The 19,303-nt window shown below is 48.6% G+C and overlaps 1 protein-coding gene across 2 annotated transcripts in view; it reads right to left on the bottom strand.

Annotated features, from left to right (window-relative positions):
- The window catches only part of LOC119965747 (cadherin-20-like), a 185,027-nt gene that overhangs the window by 84,650 nt on the left and 81,074 nt on the right, over positions 1-19,303 (bottom strand). Inside the window, exon 1 of one of the 2 annotated variants that reach the window (XM_038796531.1) lies at positions 9,864-10,110. The exons of the other annotated variant lie outside the window; for it this stretch is intronic. The gene's annotated coding sequence lies outside the window, so the exon portion shown is untranslated. Of the gene's footprint in view, positions 1-9,863; positions 10,111-19,303 lie in introns of those variants that run through there. 2 annotated transcript variants of the gene reach the window in all.

Here is a 19,303-nt window from a genome sequence, read left to right as displayed (position 1 = left end):
TTTAACTGTCTGAGACTCGGAAAAGCATTTTCCCTTCGTGAGATCTATTTTGAGTCTGAGCAGAGAAACAGATTTCCCTCTTTTGTGGGTTAACCTAGAGCATAGGTTATTAATAAAGTATAATCAGGTCCAGAATAACCTAAATCCTTCACACCACATTCTGTGGATCTGGAGTCACTTGTTGGCCAGATCAGAGAAGAACAGCAGATTTCCTTCCCTCAAGGACATTAGTGAACCAGATTGGTTTTTACGACAGTCGACAATGGTTTCATGGTCATCACCAGATTTTTATTAAATTCAAATTTCACCATCTGCAGCGACGGGATTTGAATCTGGGCACCCAGAGGATTATTCTGGGTCTCGGATTTACTAGTCCAGTGGCAATACCACTTCTCCACCGCCTCCCCAGTGTTGCCTTGTGTGACAGCTGCTTGGCCTCCATCAGGCAATGGTAATAAAGACAAAGGCATCAGTGTGCCTGTCTATGAAGATTCACTTTGACTCTTAGCATGGTCCGATAAGGAGGTGAAGGGATTAATGAGGCAAAGTAAGGTTCCCAGTTCCTCAAGCCACATTGGACATCTGTATCCTCGATATCTGCAGATTGCCTTGGCAATGCTTTTGTGGGACAGGGTGCAATCATTAATGTGGCAAAAAAAAACAAAGGATAGTCTCAACCTCCTTGCATGTCATTTCAATGTTTTGAATGGCTTACAACTGTTCCCAGGCCCATGATAGGTGAGTAGCAAACGCTCTGTGTCCTGGACTTCATTAACAAAATGGTTCTGCAAAAGGAGTGCCACTGTAGGTTTAATGCGGGATGCAAGAATAAAACCCATGATAAATGCAGTCTCCTGCAGTGTCAGATGAGAATATCTTTTCAAAATGACACATTATTAAAGGGTATAAAAGTGGCAAAATAATGAGAAATATCAATTGCGCTGGTATTAAATGAAAAACCCTGTCAGTTTCAGTGGTGGATGGTTTCCAGATATTTGCAGCTCTTAGCATTGGGTATCTTATGAATACTTTATATGAATATTTAATAAGAGCACAGTATAAAAAGATAAAATACTGACATTCAAAATTTGCAAGCACCTGAGTGGATCATGAGTGAGGAAGTCACATGTGAACTGCTCTTTCATACAGTTAAACTTTGAGTTGTCCTGTGTGAAAGTTTGCTAATTTAACACAAGGTATCAATTTAAAAAAACATTATGCAGATGTAACCTTTATACATCATGGAATTGTGTTACTTTCAACTCAATATGAAATAGACATACTTCTTCAGTTAATTTTCATTTAATTACATAGCATTCACATTGTTACAACACTTAAAGGTTTTAACATTTCAGCAGCGATTCCACGCTGCAATTAAACTAATGCATAAACCTTTTCTCATCCACTTTGCCCCTAAATGACGTGCTCCAGAAGCACACACCGTTGAATTCTCAGCAGCACCTTTATGACAATTGTCTTGTTAGTGCTACATTACCAACACTACTTACAGCCACTGCTTATTCTCAGCTGTCTCCTCATCATTTCCAGGCAGTGGCTATGAGTATATCTTTGAATGCCTTTAACTGCCTGTGAATCTGATCTCCTTTCCTCCTCACACAGCCACCTCACTGACTACGCTGAAAAACACTAATCTGTCTGGGGCAGTGAGGCCAATTACTTTGTAAGTCAAGCAATTTTCCGCCCCAATTTTCGACTGGCGGGAATGGCGAGGCCCGAGAACCGAGGGGGAATTCCAAAACTGCTTTCACGCCGGAGGGATTTCCCTGCTCCACTGTCCTTGCCCCCCCCCCCTTCCAATGACATAGCGCAGTGGGTAGCACTGTTGCTTCACAGCGGCAGGATCCCGGGTTCGATTCCCGCTTGGATCACTGTCTGTGCGGAGTCTGCACGTTCTCCCCGTGTCTCCTCCGGGTGCTCCGGTTTCCTCCCACACGTCTCGATAGACGTGCTGTAAGGTGAATTGGACATTCTGAATTCTCCCTCTGTGTACCTGAACAGGCGCCGGAATGTGGCGACTAGGGGATTTTCACAGTAGCGGTGTTAATGTAAGCCGACTTGTGATACTAAAAAGATTACTGCTATAATGGGATTCCTCCACTGTGAAAGCTTGGGAATTCCATTACCAGATATATAAATGGCATTAACCGGCGCCCCGGCTGTATGATCCCCCCCATGCAAGCATCCCCCCCCCCCCCCCCCCCCCCCCCAACCCGGCAGTCCCGTTTCGTTTCCATGTTGGGGGAAGGTGGTGGGATGGGGAATATCCTTTTATTTTTATTTTTTCAGATTGCTGATTGTTATGTCTCGAGGGTTTTGGCCAACATGAAGTCGAGGGTCCCGTCCCTCCCAATTAAAAAAAAAATGTGCTTGAAAGTTTGGTGGGATAAGCTGGCAAGGCAGTTGGCGGACAGCTCCCTGCACTTCCCGCCTGAGACAATACTTGAAAAAAATTCATAAAATCCCGTCCAATGTTTTGAATTGAATATGAATCTCCCCCGATTCTCGCTCCACAGGTGTCGGGACCTGCTGGTTTTTTCCAGCATCTTCTGAATTTATTTCAGATTTGCTGCACTGCAGTATTTTGCTTTTATTTTGGCGACAGGGACAAACATTTTGAAACAAGCTACTTCTTAAGTCATATCAGCCTTTAGAATGTCATCTTTGCGCTTAAAACCATACATTTTTCCTTATTGTGGGATGGCAATGGCCGGGATTCACTGTCCCGTTACGGCTCGAGGCCAGAGAATTGGCCAAATCTCCCATTCAGGCAGCAGGACAGTGGCTACATTTTCAGACGAGGGTGAAATGCTTCTTCTGATAATTTTCCCCAGCTTGTATCCCGTAATTTCCTCCTCAATGTGGGCTGGAATTCTCCAGCTGTTGGGATTCTCTTTTCCCGCTGGTGACGCACCGCCGCCCGGGAACCTAAACGTGCCAGCCAGGCCGGTTCCTCGGAGATTGGGGTCCTCTCTTTAAAGGGCGATCTCAAGTCAACGTTAACCCCACCAACTCACCAGCAGAACCCCCCCCCCCCCCCCCCCCCCCTTCACAGGCATCAGTTCAATCAATGGTACCATGCCCCCTCCCCCAAATGACCGACATCCCACTATGGGATCACCAAAGGTCCCCACTTTCAGGCCTCCCTTTCGACCCCTCCCCCTCATGCTACCATTGTGGCCATCACGCCTGGCCTCCGTTGATGTACCAGTAGTGATTCCAGCCGGCCTCACACTACACCGGGGATCTGGAAGGCAATGAATCTCGGGAGCTGGCAGACACTGGTTAGAATCCGGAAATGTATATTGAAAGGAGATTAAGAGCGGTATTCTCCCCTACCCGGTGGGGTGGGGGGTCCCGGTGTAGCGGAGTGGCGCCAACCACTCTGGCGTCGGGCCTCCCCAAAGGTGCGGAATTCTCCGCACCTTCAGGGGCTAGCCCCGCGCCGGAGTGGCTCCCGCTCCGCCGACTGGCGCCAACGGCCCATGTGGCCGGCGTCAGGGCTGGCCGAAAGGCCTTCGCCGGTCGGCGTGAGTCCGCGCAAGCGCTGGAGCGTCAGCGGCATGCGTGGTGGAGGCTGTGGCGGCGGCGGAAGAAAAAGAGTGCCCCCATGGCACAGGCCCACCCGCCGATCGGTGGGCCTCGATCGCGGTCCAGGTCACCGTGGGGGAACCCCCTGGGGTCCGATCGCCCCGCGCCCCCCCCCCCCCCCCCCCCCAGGACCCTAGGGCCCGCTCGCGCTGCCTGTTCCCGCCGGCACAGAGGTGGTTTAAACCACGTCGGCGGGAGAGGCCTGACAGCGGCCGACGATGGGCCGACGAATCGCTGCCGGGGGGGGGGGGGGGGGGGGGGACGATTCCCGCCCCCGCCGATTCCCGGGTGGCTGAGAATTCCAGCCACGGCGGGGGCGGGGGCGGGATTTACGAAGACCCTGGGCCATTCCCCGACCCTGCGGGGGGTCGGAGAATTCCGCCCCATATACTCATTTAAATGTTCTCTTCCGGCTCACGGATTTACCGATTGGGTCTGTGCCGTGGACTGGGAGCATCGCGCTATGTTTGGCATCTGCTGCAAACCATGTTTATGGACTCTCTGGGAATAGTGGGAGGCATGCCGGGTGGAACAGTGGGGGAGAATCGCGTCAAGTATCTATTTTACTATCACAAAGGAAAGTCGGAAAAAGTATAAAAGTAGATGAGGCATCGCCACCTGGAGATTCCCCTTCATAACACTCACTATCCTGACTTGGAAATATATTGGCCGTTCCTTCACTATCCCTCCCTAACAGCACTGTGGGTATACCTACACCAACATGGACTGTGGCGGTTCAAGAAGGCAGCTCGCTTTCTCAAAGGGCACTTAGGGATGGGCAACAAATGCTGCCCTAGCCAGTGAAGTCCGCGTCCCGTGTGCAAGTAGATGAAGGTCCCGAGAGAGCATGAGGAGAGATGGGTGAGAAATTAGAGATACTTTGTTTCTGAATTGTGCTGGCGGTTCTTTATCTTTAATTCCACCTCCTCGCGCTGTAGGTCTCAGGCAGGACACAGTTTCAGAATTTGTCATTCAATATATTTCTCCCTGACAGCCGTATGGAAGTCACAAAGGTTTGCCAGGAGCAGTCCATTTAATATTTATTTGCCTGCGTGAAAGATTGAAAATAGTTGAAACAGCAGCTTGAGGCAATATGTGACATTACGAGAGGATAAAATGTGTTCCTGATGGAGGGTGTCTGTGGCCAGGCTTTGTAGAACTGCTGATCACCGAGTGGGGGTCGAGTGTTACCGGCACTGAATTGAATGGATATAAAGGCCGGAATTCTCCGGCCATTGGGAATTTTTGTTCCTGCCGCGAGCGCACCCCTTCCCGTGGGTTTTCCGACGGTGTGGCGTGGCTTGAATTGACAAGTATCCCACCGCTGGCGAAACACACATCTGGGGGATCGGAGAATCCCACCCAAAATATATATATTTACACTCATATTTATTACAACAGGCCAAATGAGCGGCCTTCTCGATTTCCTAACCACGGGAACATAAAAAATAGGAATTGGAATGGACCATGCAGCCCATCGAGTCTATCCCAGCATTCAACACACTCATGGCCGGTCTTCTGATTCAATCACGGGCACCATTGGCTCGGAACATCAACGCAAATCTCTCCTGTCCCTCTCAATGAAGCCCAAACCAAACCGACATCACTTCCTTCCCGACATCACTTCCTTCCTGACATCACTTCCTTCCCGACATCAGCTGACTTATTTTTACAGCTAACCAGGAAAATAATCCAACCCTTTGTTTTGAAATGTCAGTATTCCGTGTCGTACTCAGGAATGGAATTCAGGCAGCCTTTGGGAAAGGTACCACCCAGTAGATCATTGGCTGAAACTAAGGGGTTTAGAGAAGTGTAACAAATTGGGTTAAAAGCTGGCTGGAAGGGTGAAAGGAGAGATTGGGGGGGGTGAGGGTGAGAGTGGGCGGGGGGATTCTCTGACGCCTGTTGCCAGTAACGGAGTTCCCGGTGCAGCAGAGAAGTTCGCGTTGGGGAGGGAAAACAGGATTGGCACATTTTGGATGGTCCAGTCCCCCCCCCCCCCCCCCCCCCCCCCCCCCCCCCGTTAGCGGTGATATCGAGATTTACACCCCGTGCCAGCGGGAGAATGTAAGTGGGTCATTTGAACCTATTTGCATCCTATTAATGAGCTGGACATCAGATTCTCTTTGACACCGTGATGCTCCGGGCTTCTTGGTCAGGATTCACGCAGGCATAGATTGGTGTGGGCATTACCCTGACGCGGTGGATCTTGTGCTGGGCCAAAGGGGTAAGTATTTAAGATCGGTTTCTCCCAAAGTCCATCAGAGGGTCCCCACCCCCTCCCACAACGCAAATCCTTTTCACCCCAACCCCACAGCCTCCCCATCAAATCTCCCACCAGACCCCCACCAGAGAAACCCCCATATATCAGAGAACCCCCACATAATAGAGACCCTACAATCATTCACCCCTGCCTGGAAGCTACAGAGCTACCAGGCAAAGACAGTGGACAGTGCTTTTTCACTGACCTGTCCCTTACACCTGCTGTCTCAGATAGATGTCTAGAAAGAAGCAGGTATTAAAAAGTCAAAACACATCACAAAAATGTAAACCTCTTCAGATCCTTTGATCTGCAAGGCTTCTATTCACTTTCAAAGAGAAATAGCTTTTAATAGGCTGCAATTGACAGGGTAATTGCTTCCAGACAGCCAGATATTTGGATTGTTTATTTTCATTTCCCTTCACCCTTGAATGCGTCTCAAGTAACCTGCTAACCTAACCATCAAAGGCAGTTAAGTGCTTTCTGCTGAGAAAAAGAGGAAGTGAAAGCACTTAACTCCTAGGTAATAATAATCCCTGCCTTGGCCCAGCCACTGGGGAATTTTATCGATGGCAGGACTGCCTCCCAATGGGTTTTCCCACCACACGGAGGCAGGAAGCAAATTTAAATATTGAAATGGCCAATTTCTGGCTATTTTACCAGGGCAACAGCATTCTGCCAATGGCAGATCACATGCCCACAGGATGGGGAGGCCACAAGATAATTGTAGGTGGCCTTGTGCTGAGAGTCTCGGGTGGAGGTAGTGGGGGAACAAGGGAATAATGTTTTGCATTTTTTCATTCAAAGAGGGTAGCGCAGGCAGGTAAAGCAGCACCGACGGCCACAATGATGAGGTCAGAGGGAGTTTCCCTCCATGGATAGCTTTTAAAAGTTTTTATAAAGTTTCGTACAGCTTAATTCATGTAAGCTCCAGGGCCCCTACATATCTCAACTGTGACCATTGCTACTGGTGATGCCGCAGAGATGCTGACCCCTTGATTGGTCCAGCAGAGCGGACATCCATACCGTACAGCCGATGGCTCCTTTTCAGGATTTGCCACCGGTAAAATTGAGGTGGAAGCCAGAACTGGAGCGTGTTTGAAGAGCCTGACTTCTCCCTGACACCAGGTCCCTGAAAGTAAAATCCTGCCCAACCTTTCAGATTGTGATGACCCCTCAGTCATCGCACTCTGAAGGATCATCGTGACCTGAAACGCTAACTCTGTTTCCATGGATGCAGTCTGACCTCCTGTACATTTCCAGCATTTTCATTTTTATATTGCAAACTTTCCCTCCTCATCTTTCTCCACCTTTCTCTAACCTTTGACACAGGTCACCGCACCTTCCTCTTCCAATATCACTTTACTAAAGTCTCATTGGCTGGAACTGCATTTACTTGGTTCCTTTCTTATCTATCAAACGAAATACAAGAATCACTTTCAACGGTTTCTCTTCCCTCTCCAGCACCGTTACCTCTAGAGTCCCCTCCAACGATCAATCCTTGGCCCTCTCCTATTTCTCATCTACATGCTGACCCTCAGCAGCATCATCGAAACGTAGCTCCTCCAGAAGCTCGAGAGCATCCAAAACTTTGCTGCCGATTTCCTTCCTCGCACTAAGCTCTGGGTACTTGTCATCCCTGTTCTCACTGACCTACACTGCCTCCTGGTTAAGCAATATCTCTATTTTAAAATTCCACTTTTTCATGTGCTTCCCATAGCCTCATCTCTCTACATCTACAATCTCCTCCAGCCTTTGAAAGCCTCTGAGATATCCGCTTTAAGTCTGGCCCCTTGAGTATCATCGATTTGATGTACCACTGTTGATGACCTTAAGCTCTGGAATCCCCCCTCTAAACCTCTCCATCTCTTTCACTATTTTCTCCTTTCAGGCACTCTTTAAAGCCTACCTCTTTTACCAAGATTTTGGTAATCTACCTAATAGCTCCTCGTGGCCCACTGTCTAATTTTTTTTGTTAATGCTCCTGCGAAGTGCACTGGATGTTTTACTATCTTAAAGTTGCCATTTAAATCCAAATGCTGTTTTTTTGTGTTCAGTTGTGCTGTGTTTGACTATGTGAGTCTGTTTACTAATGATGCTCACTGTGCTTGATTGGTTAAGACTGGGTGGGACTCAGAACAGGCACCACAGAAGCCACTAGAAGCTAAGAGCTGAAGAATGTTAAAGCATTGCGTAAAAGTCTAGAAATTAAGGGCGGGAATCTCTGATCCTGAGGCTCAGTGTTGACCCCATCGTAAACGGCGTCGTGTTTCCCGACGGCGTCAACATGGCCTCAGGATCAGTAATTCTGGCCCCTACAGGGGGGTCAGCACGGCACTGGAGCGACCCAATCCACGCATGCGCAGTGGCACCGGCGTCAACGCGTGCATGTGCAGTGCCTCCCTTCTCCGCGCCAGCCCTGACGCAACATGGCGTAGGTCTACAGGGGCTGGCACGGAACAAAGGAGGCCTCCAGCCTGACAGGCCGGCCTGCCGATTGGTGGGCCCAGATCGCGGGCAGGCCACAGGGCAGGCCCCCTCCCCCACCGGGTTCGGACCACCCTCCCCCGCAAGAGGCCTCCCCCGCAAGAGGCCGCCCCGGACCCTTCTTCGCCAAGGTCCCACCGGGTAAGACCAGGTTAGAACGGCGCCAGCAGGACTCGGGTTTTTTGTTATGGCCGCTCGGCCCATCCCGGGCCGAGAATCACTGGGGAGGCGCCGGGCTGAGAGAATCCCGTCCAAGGTTCCTGCTCATTTAGAGAATAATGTTATTGCTTTGAGGCAAATCAAAAATGCTGTTCGTTGTGATTTATTGCTGGGGAAAAGAGAGCACAGAGAAAACTAGTCACAGGAATTGTTCATGGGGAAATTAGGACAAAAATGTCCCGGGTAAACTCTACTACATGTCTCTTAAAGCAGCTTTAGAGGTGGTGGTGTTGCTGCCTCCTCACATACTTCCGGCTACTTGGCCTTCCAGCTCGAAGACTTGACAACTGAGCAATCAGAGTAGCTCATACCCACTGTCAGAAGATGGAAGAGGAAACAATGAGCAAGAGAATAGATTAGAAGGCAAATCGGAAAAGTGCTAGATTATAATTAAGGAGAGACTTTAAAAGAGGGTGAACAAAAACAATTAAAAGTGGGAGGAGGAAAATGCCTTAATTAAATGCAAAATAAAAATGTTGATAGAAAAACAACTAACAGGACATTTAGAATTTAGAATTTAGAACAGTACAGCACAGAACAGGCCCTTCAGCCCTCGATGTTGTGCCGAGCAATGATCACCCTACTTAAACCCACGTAACCCGTATACCCGTAACCCAACAATCCCCCCATTAACCTTACACTACGGGCAATTTAGCATGGCCAATCCACCTAACCCGCACATCTTTGGACTGTGGGAGGAAACCGGAGTACCCGGAGGAAACCCACGCACACACAGGGAGGACGTGCAGACTCCGCACAGACAGTGACCCAGCCGAGAATCGAACCTGGGACCCTGGAGCTGTGAAGCATTGATGCTAACCACCATGCTACCGTGAGACATGATAACTAATCTCCACTCTTCATTTCAATTCATTGCTATTTTTCCCCACTTTCCCATATCTGCATCTTTCGGCCTCTCCTCCGTCTATTCGACATCCGCTCATTTTTCTCCCTTTCCCCCTCTTTCTCTCTCCAATCTGCTGCCATTTCCCATTCTGAATAATATCTTTAGTCACTTGCATTTCTTGTGGGATACCCCGACACGCAGGAGTATGAGAGTCAGCTGGAGGTGACTGGAATAAAAAAGAAACACACCCAACAAAATAATTATAATATTTCCAACAAGCAAACCTCAAATGGTTATTCTGCTAAAAACGTCACTCCAAGGCCACAATAATGCCAGGAGAGGCAAAGGTACAACTTTCTAACTTCACGCTTGAGGGCTGAAGACAATTTGCTCCTCTTGTTATAATTTGTGAAAGAAAAACATGGAAATCCAAATTCCTACCTTGTGCAATATTTGCTGAAGGTCTTTAATATTTCCGCTTTGGCTTACGTTAAGGGCTTCTGGTGCGAGTTTGGCAACAGACAAGTCTCCCTTTGCCTGTTACACAGCCTGCATGTTGGGGCTCTGGCTGGTAGCAACTCCAGTCACCCTGAGCACTCGCCTGCCTTGCATTTCCTTAATCCAGCTGCCTCTGGAGTAGCCTCCAGCCCTTTTGACACTCGAATAGACATTCCTTGGCAGACTATCCTCGGAGGTAAAGCCAGTCAAAGATGCTGAGAGAGTGGAGGCGGAGTTGCAGATTTTATTCTCGGCGAAAAGTTAGGATACAAATGACATTCAGAAATCCACAAAGCGCAGCCACCAGTATGTAGAGAGGCAGGCACGGAACAAGTGATGCAGCAAAAAAAACAAAAAAACAGGCAACATGGGAGGACAGAGGGAACAAAGAAACCTATTTCATGTTTCGGCATTTGCAAGTCAAGTGGAGGAAGCGTTCGTTACTTTAGTCCCTACATCTCTGGGACTCAAAGGCAGGGGAGAAGAATAACGAGCCCTGCAACCTGTCACGTTTTCAAACATTTGTCAAACGCCTTCAAATTTTCAAAAACCATCTTGTCTAAAAGTCCTTTCATTATTTGTCCTTTCAGCACAGAGGTCTCTTGACTGGGAAATTAAGAGAGTTAACTTCAGCGTTTTACAGTGTTTCGTTAGCATTCAGTAAAACAAAGGCACTGCTCTCACGCACAACAAGTCTTTGTGAGCGAGGCGCTGTTCTGAAAAGATGATCATCTGGGAAAGGAATTGCTTTTAAGATATTAAAGTTTGATTTTTTTTTGTAGCAACCTTGTCCAAACCGTTCCCAGTTTGAACTGTGAGAAAGGACACTTTCCATTTCCCCAGATCGCACGACTCCTGATGCATAATATAAAATTCCAGCTGCAGAAAACAGCGATTTATTGTGCCACATCAGGCGGCATCCAGATAATGGCCTCCAAATGTCATTATTACCAGACAGTGATGGTTGGTCAAAAGCTTTTGCTTTTTTTTCTCTCCCCAACTCCACTTTATCGATGAAGCATTTTCCCTTTGCACAAGTCACCTCATTTTTTTTTGTGTGGCCCTTTCATTTGCTCATATGCTGCTCTCTCGGTGGCATTGAGTGGCCTTGTGGCCCAGGCTGCCTCCACATGCCTGACTGAATCTTCAGAAAGGGTTCTGCCTCTTTGTCCCTCCTACTCTGTCCACCACCTCCTCCCCCACCCCCCCCCCCCCCCCCCCCCCCCCCCGCCACTCACAATATGGCTGGGTGGCCTTTCGCTCCAGTGGGCTCCCTTTGCAGTGGAAGCAAAGTGATGATCACCAGAACAAATTGAATAAGAGATTATCCTGGGCTCCTCTTTTCACTGTGAAAATGTAGGGAATTGAGGGACAAGACCAACCGTGGCTCCCTACAATGCAGCGTAGAAATAGATTTGATACAGTTGCCATGCGGACATGTACAAGGGCACACTAAAACAAAATCTAGACATGTTTACATCAGAAAAACAGGATATAGGACAGAAGGTGGCGGGCAAGACATAAATCTCGGGCTACATTTGCAACAGTTGCTAAAATTTGAAAGATTGCTTTGTTTTATTTGATGGGTGGGGGAAGATGAAATACTGCCCACAATTCCTTCAGTAGAATTGACCTTTTCTGGACCCAATTGAGTTCTAGGGCAGGAGGAAAGTGTGGCCTAAACTGGATGCACTCTTTTTGGAGGCTTCTGAACTTTCTGTTTAATTTATTGGTCCACGGGGTGTGGGTGTCGCTGGCTAGGCCAGCATTTATTGCCCATTCCTAATTGCCCTCGAGAAGGTAGTAGTGAGCCAGCTTCGTGAACCGCTGTAGTCCATATGGTGTAGGTACACCCACAGTGCTGGTAGGGAGCGATGTGCAAGCTTTTGACCAAACAAAAGTAAAGGAACGAGGCTCTGAAAGTTAGCCACGCTTAGCTATCAAAGCTCCTCGATAAGAACATTAAAAATAGGACAGTAAGACGTCTTACAACACCAGGTTAAAGTCCAACAGGTTTGTTTCAAACACGAGCTTTCGGAGCACTGCTCCTTCCTCAGGTGACTCCGAAAGCTCATGTTTGAAACAAACCTGTTGGACTTTAACCTGGTGTTGTAAGACTTCTTACTGTGCTCACCCCATTAAAAATAGGAGCAAGGGTAGCCCACCCAGCCCCCAGGGACACTCAATGATATCATCCTTTTTCTTATTGTCCGGTTTCCAGTCGCGTGTTTCTTGGCGGCACGCTGTTAGCTGGTGCTGAGATTCTCTCTTCCCACCGCTTGTCAACGGGATTTTCCATTGAGCTCCCCCCCCCCCCCCAAGCTTCTGGGAAACCTGTGGGCAGGGGTGTGCTGCCAGTGGGAAAAGAGACTCTCAAAAGCCGGAGAATTCTGGCCCTTCTATTTCAACTCCACTTTCCTGTAAAATGATGGCAGGGATCATCAACAGCGTCATCAGCATAACCTGCTCACGGACGCTCAGTTTGGAATCCGCCAGGGTCACTCAGCTCCTGGCCTCATCACAGCCTTGGTTCAAACATGGACAAGAGAGCTGAACTCCAGAGATGAGGAGAGAGTGACTGCCCTTGGCATCAAGGCAGCATTTGGTCGAGTTCTTGACATTGAATAGAATTACCATTGCTGAATGGTAATCATCATTAATATCCTGGGGGTTACCATTGCCCAGAAACTGAACTGGACCAGCCATATAAAGACCACCCCACTTAAACCCATACCTCCACCCTATCCCGGTACCCAGTAACCCTGCCTAACCTTTTTGGACACTAAAGGCAATTTATCATGGCCAAACCACCCAACCTGCACATCTTTGGACTGTGGGAGGAAACCGGAGCACCCGGAGGAAGCCCACGCAGACACGGGGAGAACGTGTAGACTCCGCATAGCAGTTCCCAATTGAACCTGGGACCCTGGAGCTGTGACGTTCTCCAGCAAGTAACTCACCTCCTAACCTCCCCAAAGCCTGTATACCATCTACAAGGCACAAGTCAGGAGTGTGATGGAATACTCTCCACTTGCCTGGATGAGTGCAGCTCCAACAACTCTTAAGAAGCTCGACACCATCCAGGATAAAGGTGCCCGCTTGAATGCCATCTCTTCCACAAACATTTACTCCCTCTGGCACACAGTGGCAGGAGTGTGTACCAGCTACAAGATGCACCGCAGGAACTCACCAAGCCAATTTAGGCAGCACCTTCCGAAACCGTGACCACGACCATCTAGAAGGACAAGGGCAGCTAACACTTGGGAACCCCACCACCTGCACGTTCACCTCCAAGTCACTCACCATCCTGGCTTGGAAATATATCGGCCGTTCCTTCGCTGTCGCTGGGTCAAAAGCCTGAATCTCCGTCCCTAGCAGCACGGTGGGTGTACCTACACCTCATGGATTGCAGTGGTTCAAGAAAGCAACTCACCACCATCTTCTCAAGGGCAATTCGGGATGGGCAATGAATGTTAGCCTAGCCAGTGACGTCTGCGTCTCTTGAATGAATAAAATCCTAATCTCATACCAAGTTCTGTGCCCTCTGAACCCACTGACCTCTGTGGGTTCTCGGTTGGTGCCTGTCTCCAATTTTAAATTTGCATCCTTGCATTTGAATCTCTTTCTTTCTTGCATCTGTCTATCTCTGGTATCTTCCCTCAGCCTCAGACCCTCCCAGCCTTCCGTGTCCTCTGACTGCTCTTTCTTGATCCTGCCAATGGCAGCCATCCCTTCAATTATTCAGACCTTCAGACTCTCTGCATATCCACCTTCTTCTCTCCGTCAGGATATGACTTAAAACTCACTCGTCACCCCTTCTAAAACATCCTTCCTTAGCCAAATGTTTATTTTTACTTTGATTACCACTCTGTGAGGTTCCTTGGGAGCTTTTCCTGTATTAAAAATGCAAGTTGTTGATGTATCTGTTATTCTTTTGGCATATAACAGTAAATTTCCCATGGCATGTCATGTTTAGATAATATAAATTAAATATATATAGTTTGGAGAGAGGCTGCACGAGCCCACCACATAGCACCATCTGCTGGTAGATCAACCACGACACAACAATATTAACTTGAAAGGTGTTGACATAATCATTTAGAATGGTAGCTAATGACCAAAAAATATGGCCAAAAACCATGACAATGGAATGTAGTCTATATGCAAGATGGCAAAAGTTGCTGTCCAAGCCTTGCTGAAGGAGGACCATCCCCTGTATTTTATTAGAATCATAGAATTATAGAATTTACAGTGCAGAAAGAGGCCATTCGGCCCATTGAGTCTGCACTGGCCCTTGGAAAGAGCGCCCATGTCTCAACCCTATCCCCATAACCCAGTAACCCCACCGAACCTTTTGGATCATAAGGGCAATTTAGCACGACCAATCCACCTAACCTGCACATCTTTGGGCTGTGGGAGGAAACCGGAGCACCCGGAGGAAACCCACGCAGACACGGGGAGGAGGTGCAAACTCCGCGCAGACATGGACCCGAGCCGGGAATCGAACCCGGGCCCCTGGCGCTGTGAAGCAACAGTGCTAACCACTGTGCTACGGATTAACCAATAATATTGATTATTGATTCTCCGCAATCGTCACGATGGCCCGACTCCGGCGTCAAAAATGGCGTGAACCACTCCGGCGTCGGGCCGACCGGAAGTAGCGGAATTCTCCGCACTTCTGGGGGCTGGGTGGATGCCGGAGGGGCTGGTGCCGTGCCAGCCGGTGCCGAAGGGACTGTGCGAGTCTGCGCCTGCGCCAAAGGGCCGCCGTGATCCCACGCATGCGCGGAACCACCGGCGTAATCTACCGCATGCACAGGGGAGTGCCTTCTCCACGCTGGCCATGGCGGTGCCCATGGAAGGAAGAAGTGCCCCCATGGCACAGGCCCACCCGCAGATCGGTGGACCCCGATCGCGGGCCAGGCCACTGTAAGGCCCCTCCACCTCCGGGGTCGGATCCCCCTGCGCCCCCCCCAGAGGACCGCCCCAGCCGACTTACCTGCCAGATCCCGCCGTGTGGGACCATGTCTAAACAACGCCTATGGGACTGGCCAGAAACCGACTGCCGCTCGGCCCATCGGGCCCGGAAAATTGCGGGGGGGGGGCCGTTGCCAACGACCCCGACCAGCGTGACGTGAATCCCGCCCCTGCCCGAAATCCAGCGGCGGAGAATACGGCAGCCGTTGTCGGGGCGGCGGGGTGGGATTCACGCCTCCCCCCGGGGATTCTCCGACCCAGCGGGGGGGAGGGGGGAGGGGGAGGGGGGTAAGGGGGGGGGGGGGGGGGGGAGTCGGAGAATCCCGCCCAATATTTTCAATGCTTTTTAAAGAGATACACATTTGTAAATAATAAACAAAAACATCAGTATTATTAATGCTGGACAAATCAGCCCACTTGATTGGCAGACCATCCACAAACATTGACTTCCTCCACAGATGCACTGCAGGAACTTACCAAGGCTCCTCAGGCAGCACCTTCCAAACCACAATCACTATCATCGAGAAGGACAAGAGCAGCAGTCACATGGGAACAACACCACTTGCAAGCTCCCCTCCAGGCCACTCATCATCTTGACTTGTAAATATATCGCTGTTTCTTCACTGTCACTGGGTCAAAATCCTGGAACTTCCACATGAATAGCACTGTGGGTATACCCGCACCACATGCAGCGATTCAAGAATGCAGTTCACCACCACGTATGCAAGGGAAATTGGGGTGTAACAATCTAGATGGTCAATGGACTATGAAACCTTCAAGCAATTAAAATATAATCCCACACAGGCAAAAGAAAGAACTCGCATTTCTATAGCACCTTCCGCAACAACAGGAGATCCCAAAGACTTTACAAAAATACTTCACAGAGTCACGCTGTTGCAATGCTGGAGACGCCAAATCAACATTAATCATGTTTCTAGTCCTAATATTTCTTTGGTTTAATTGGACTTTATGACACAGCTCTACATTCATGCACACACTTTTTAACGTCCTCTCATATATCAAATTATTTAAGTAGAGTCTTTGTCAGTGGGACTTCGTTGTCTGATATTATTATGCTTGTGATTTTTTTTGGCTTTTGTGGCAACACAGCCATATCTTTTTGTTTCTCCCAAGAAGAAAAATATTTAGAATTTTCAGATTTCATGGGCGGAATTCTCCGACCCCCCGCAGGGTCGGGGAATCGCCCGGGGCCGGCGTAAATCCCGTCCCCGCCGTGGCCGGAATTCTCCGCCACCCGGGAATCAGCGGGAGCGGGAATCACGTCCCGCCGATCGGCGTGCCCCCCCCGTGGTGATTCTCCGGCCCGCGATGGGCCGAAGTCCCGCCGCTGACAGGCCAATCCCGCTGACGTGGTTTAAACCACCTCTGGTGCCGGCGGGATTGGCGGCGCGAGCGGGCCCCCGGGGTCCTGGGGGGGGGGGGGGGGGGGGGCGCGGGGCGATCTGACCCTGGGGGGTGCCCCCACGATGGCCTGGCCCGCGATCGGGCCCACCGATCGGCGGGCGAGCCTGTGCCGTGGGGGCACTCTTTTTCTTCCGCCGCCGCCATGGAACAGCGCATGCGCCGGTGGTAATGTCAGCGGCCGCTGACGCACTGGCGCATGCGCGGACCGGCGAAGACCTTTCGGCCAGCCTCGACGCCAGGCGGCGTAGCGCCACAGGCCGTTGGTGCCGGTTTTGGCGGCTGTCGGCGTAGCGGAAACCACTCTGGCGCGGACCTAGCCTCTAAAGGTGCGGAGAATTCTGCACCTTTGGGGAGGCCCAACGCTGGAGTGGTTGGCACCACTCCGCTACGGCGGGACCCCCCCCCCCCCTCCGCTTCGCCGCCCCCCCACCCCGCCCAGCCGGGTAGGGGAGAATCCTGGCCCATAGGTTCGAAATTCCTGTAGGCGCACCATTCACTTTCTTTTTTTAAAATTTAGCGTACCAAATTCATTTCTTTTTCCAATTAAGGTGCAATTTTAGCGTGGCCAATCCACCTACCCTGCACATATTTTGTGTTCTGGGGGTGCAACCCATGCAAACATGGGGAGAATTTGCAAACTCCACACGGACAGTGACCCAGAGCTGGGATCGAACCTCTGGACCCCGGCGCCATGAGGCAGCAGGGCTAACCCACTGCGCCACCCTGCTGCCCCAGCGCACCATTCACAGGATCATAAGATATGTAAAAGGAGAAAAGGCACTTAGCTGAACCCTCCAGAAATATCATGAAGTCTTTCCATTCCCATATCTATTTGGTTAGTGAAGCTGGTTAGCTGGCTTGGGTGTGATTCGATTTCTGTTCCAGCTAAAGTAGACTAAGGACCTGCTCCCTTACTTTAACCCCGAGAGTGGAAGGGAATGGCAAACCACCACTGACACAAAACGCAGCCAAGGAACCTGCTCAGAATGAAGCATCAGCAGATACTGCGCTTCGGAGCTGATATTAAACAGTTCAAACATGAAAGGGCGAATCCATTTGTTTTTTTAATCGCACCTTGGTTTTTGCTTCCACTCTTCTAACTGATGCTCATTGCAAATACACATCAATTTTAGTCAGAAGAAGAACAATTTAATAACTGTCCTTTGCTAATTTGAATATGTAATATTTGAGCTGCCTCCTTTGATTTTACCGCGTTCCTTAGTTTGGTATCATTTGTTTCGGGTATTGGCTAAATGAGGGACATCACCTCCGCATTGATTAATTGGATTAGGAGCATCACCTCCGCATTGATTAATTGGATTAGGAACACAAATCTCCGCATTGATCAATTGGATTAGGAACATCAATCTCCGCATTGATCAATTGGATTCGGGACATCACCTCTGCATTGATCAATTGGATTAGGAACACAAATCTCCGCATTGATTAATTGGATTAGGAACACAATCTCCACATTGATCAATTGGATTCGGGACATCAATCTCCACATTGATCAATTGGATTAGGAACACAAATCTCCACATTGATCAATTGGATTCGGGACACCAATCTCCGCATTGATCAATTGGATTAGGAACACCAATCTCCACATTGATCAATTGGATTAGGAACACCAATCTCCACATTGATCAATTGGATTCGGGACATCAATCTCCACATTGATCAATTGGATTAGGTACACAATCTCCACATTGATCAATTGGATTAGGAACACCAATCTCCGCATTGATCAATTGGATTAGGAACACCAATCTCCGCATTAATCAATTGGATTAGAAACATCAATCTTCTCATTGATCAACTGGATTCGGGACATCAATCTCCACATTGATCAATTGGATTAGGAACATCAATCTCCACATTGATCAATTGGATTAGGAATATCAATCTCCACATTGATCAATTGGATTAGGAACACCAATCTCCACATTGATCAATTGGATTAGGAACATCAATCTCCACATTGATCCATTGGATTAGAAACACCAATCTCCGCATTGATCAATTGGATTAGGAACATCTATCTCTGCATTGATCAATTGGATTAGGAACACCAATCTCCACATCGATTAATTGGATTAGGAACATCAATCTCCGCAGTGATCAATTGGATTAGGAACATCAACCTTCTCATTGATCAACTGGATTCGGGACATCAATCTCCACATTGATCAATTGGATTAGGAACATCAATCTCCACATTGATCAATTGGATTAGGAATATCAATCTCCACATTGATCAATTGGATTAGGAACACCAATCTCCACATTGATCAATTGGATTAGGAACATCAATCTCCACATTGATCAATTGGATTAGAAACACCAATCTCCGCATTGATCAATTGGATTAGGAACATCTATCTCTGCATTGATCAATTGGATTAGGAACACCAATCTCCACATCGATTAATTGGATTAGGAACATCAATCTCCACATTGATCAATTGGATTAGGAACATCAATCTCTGCATTGATTAATTGGATTAGGAACACCAATCTCCACATTGATTAATTGCATTAGGAACACCAATCTCCACATTGATCAATTAGATTAGGAACATCAATCTCCACATTGATCAATTGGTCTAGGAACATCAATCTCCACATTGATTAATTCGATTAGGAACACCAATCTCCACATTGATCAATGGGATTAGGAACATCAATCTCCGAATTGATCAATTGGATTAGGAACACCATCTCCGAATTGATCAATTGGATTAGGAACATCAATCTCCGCATTGATCAATTGGATTAGGAACACAATCTCAACATTGATCAATTGAATTAGGAACACCAATCTCCACATTGATCAATTAGATTAGGAACATCAATCTCCACATTGATCAATTGGTCTAGGAACAATCAATCTCCACATTGATTAATTCGATTAGGAACACCAATCTCCACATTGATCAATGGGATTAGGAACACCAATCTCCACATTGATCAATTGG

Source organism: Scyliorhinus canicula, chromosome 5 (genome assembly GCF_902713615.1).
Source record: "Scyliorhinus canicula chromosome 5, sScyCan1.1, whole genome shotgun sequence".
Lineage (NCBI taxonomy): Eukaryota > Metazoa > Chordata > Chondrichthyes > Carcharhiniformes > Scyliorhinidae > Scyliorhinus > Scyliorhinus canicula.
This window is presented reverse-complemented; position numbering and strand designations above follow the sequence as displayed.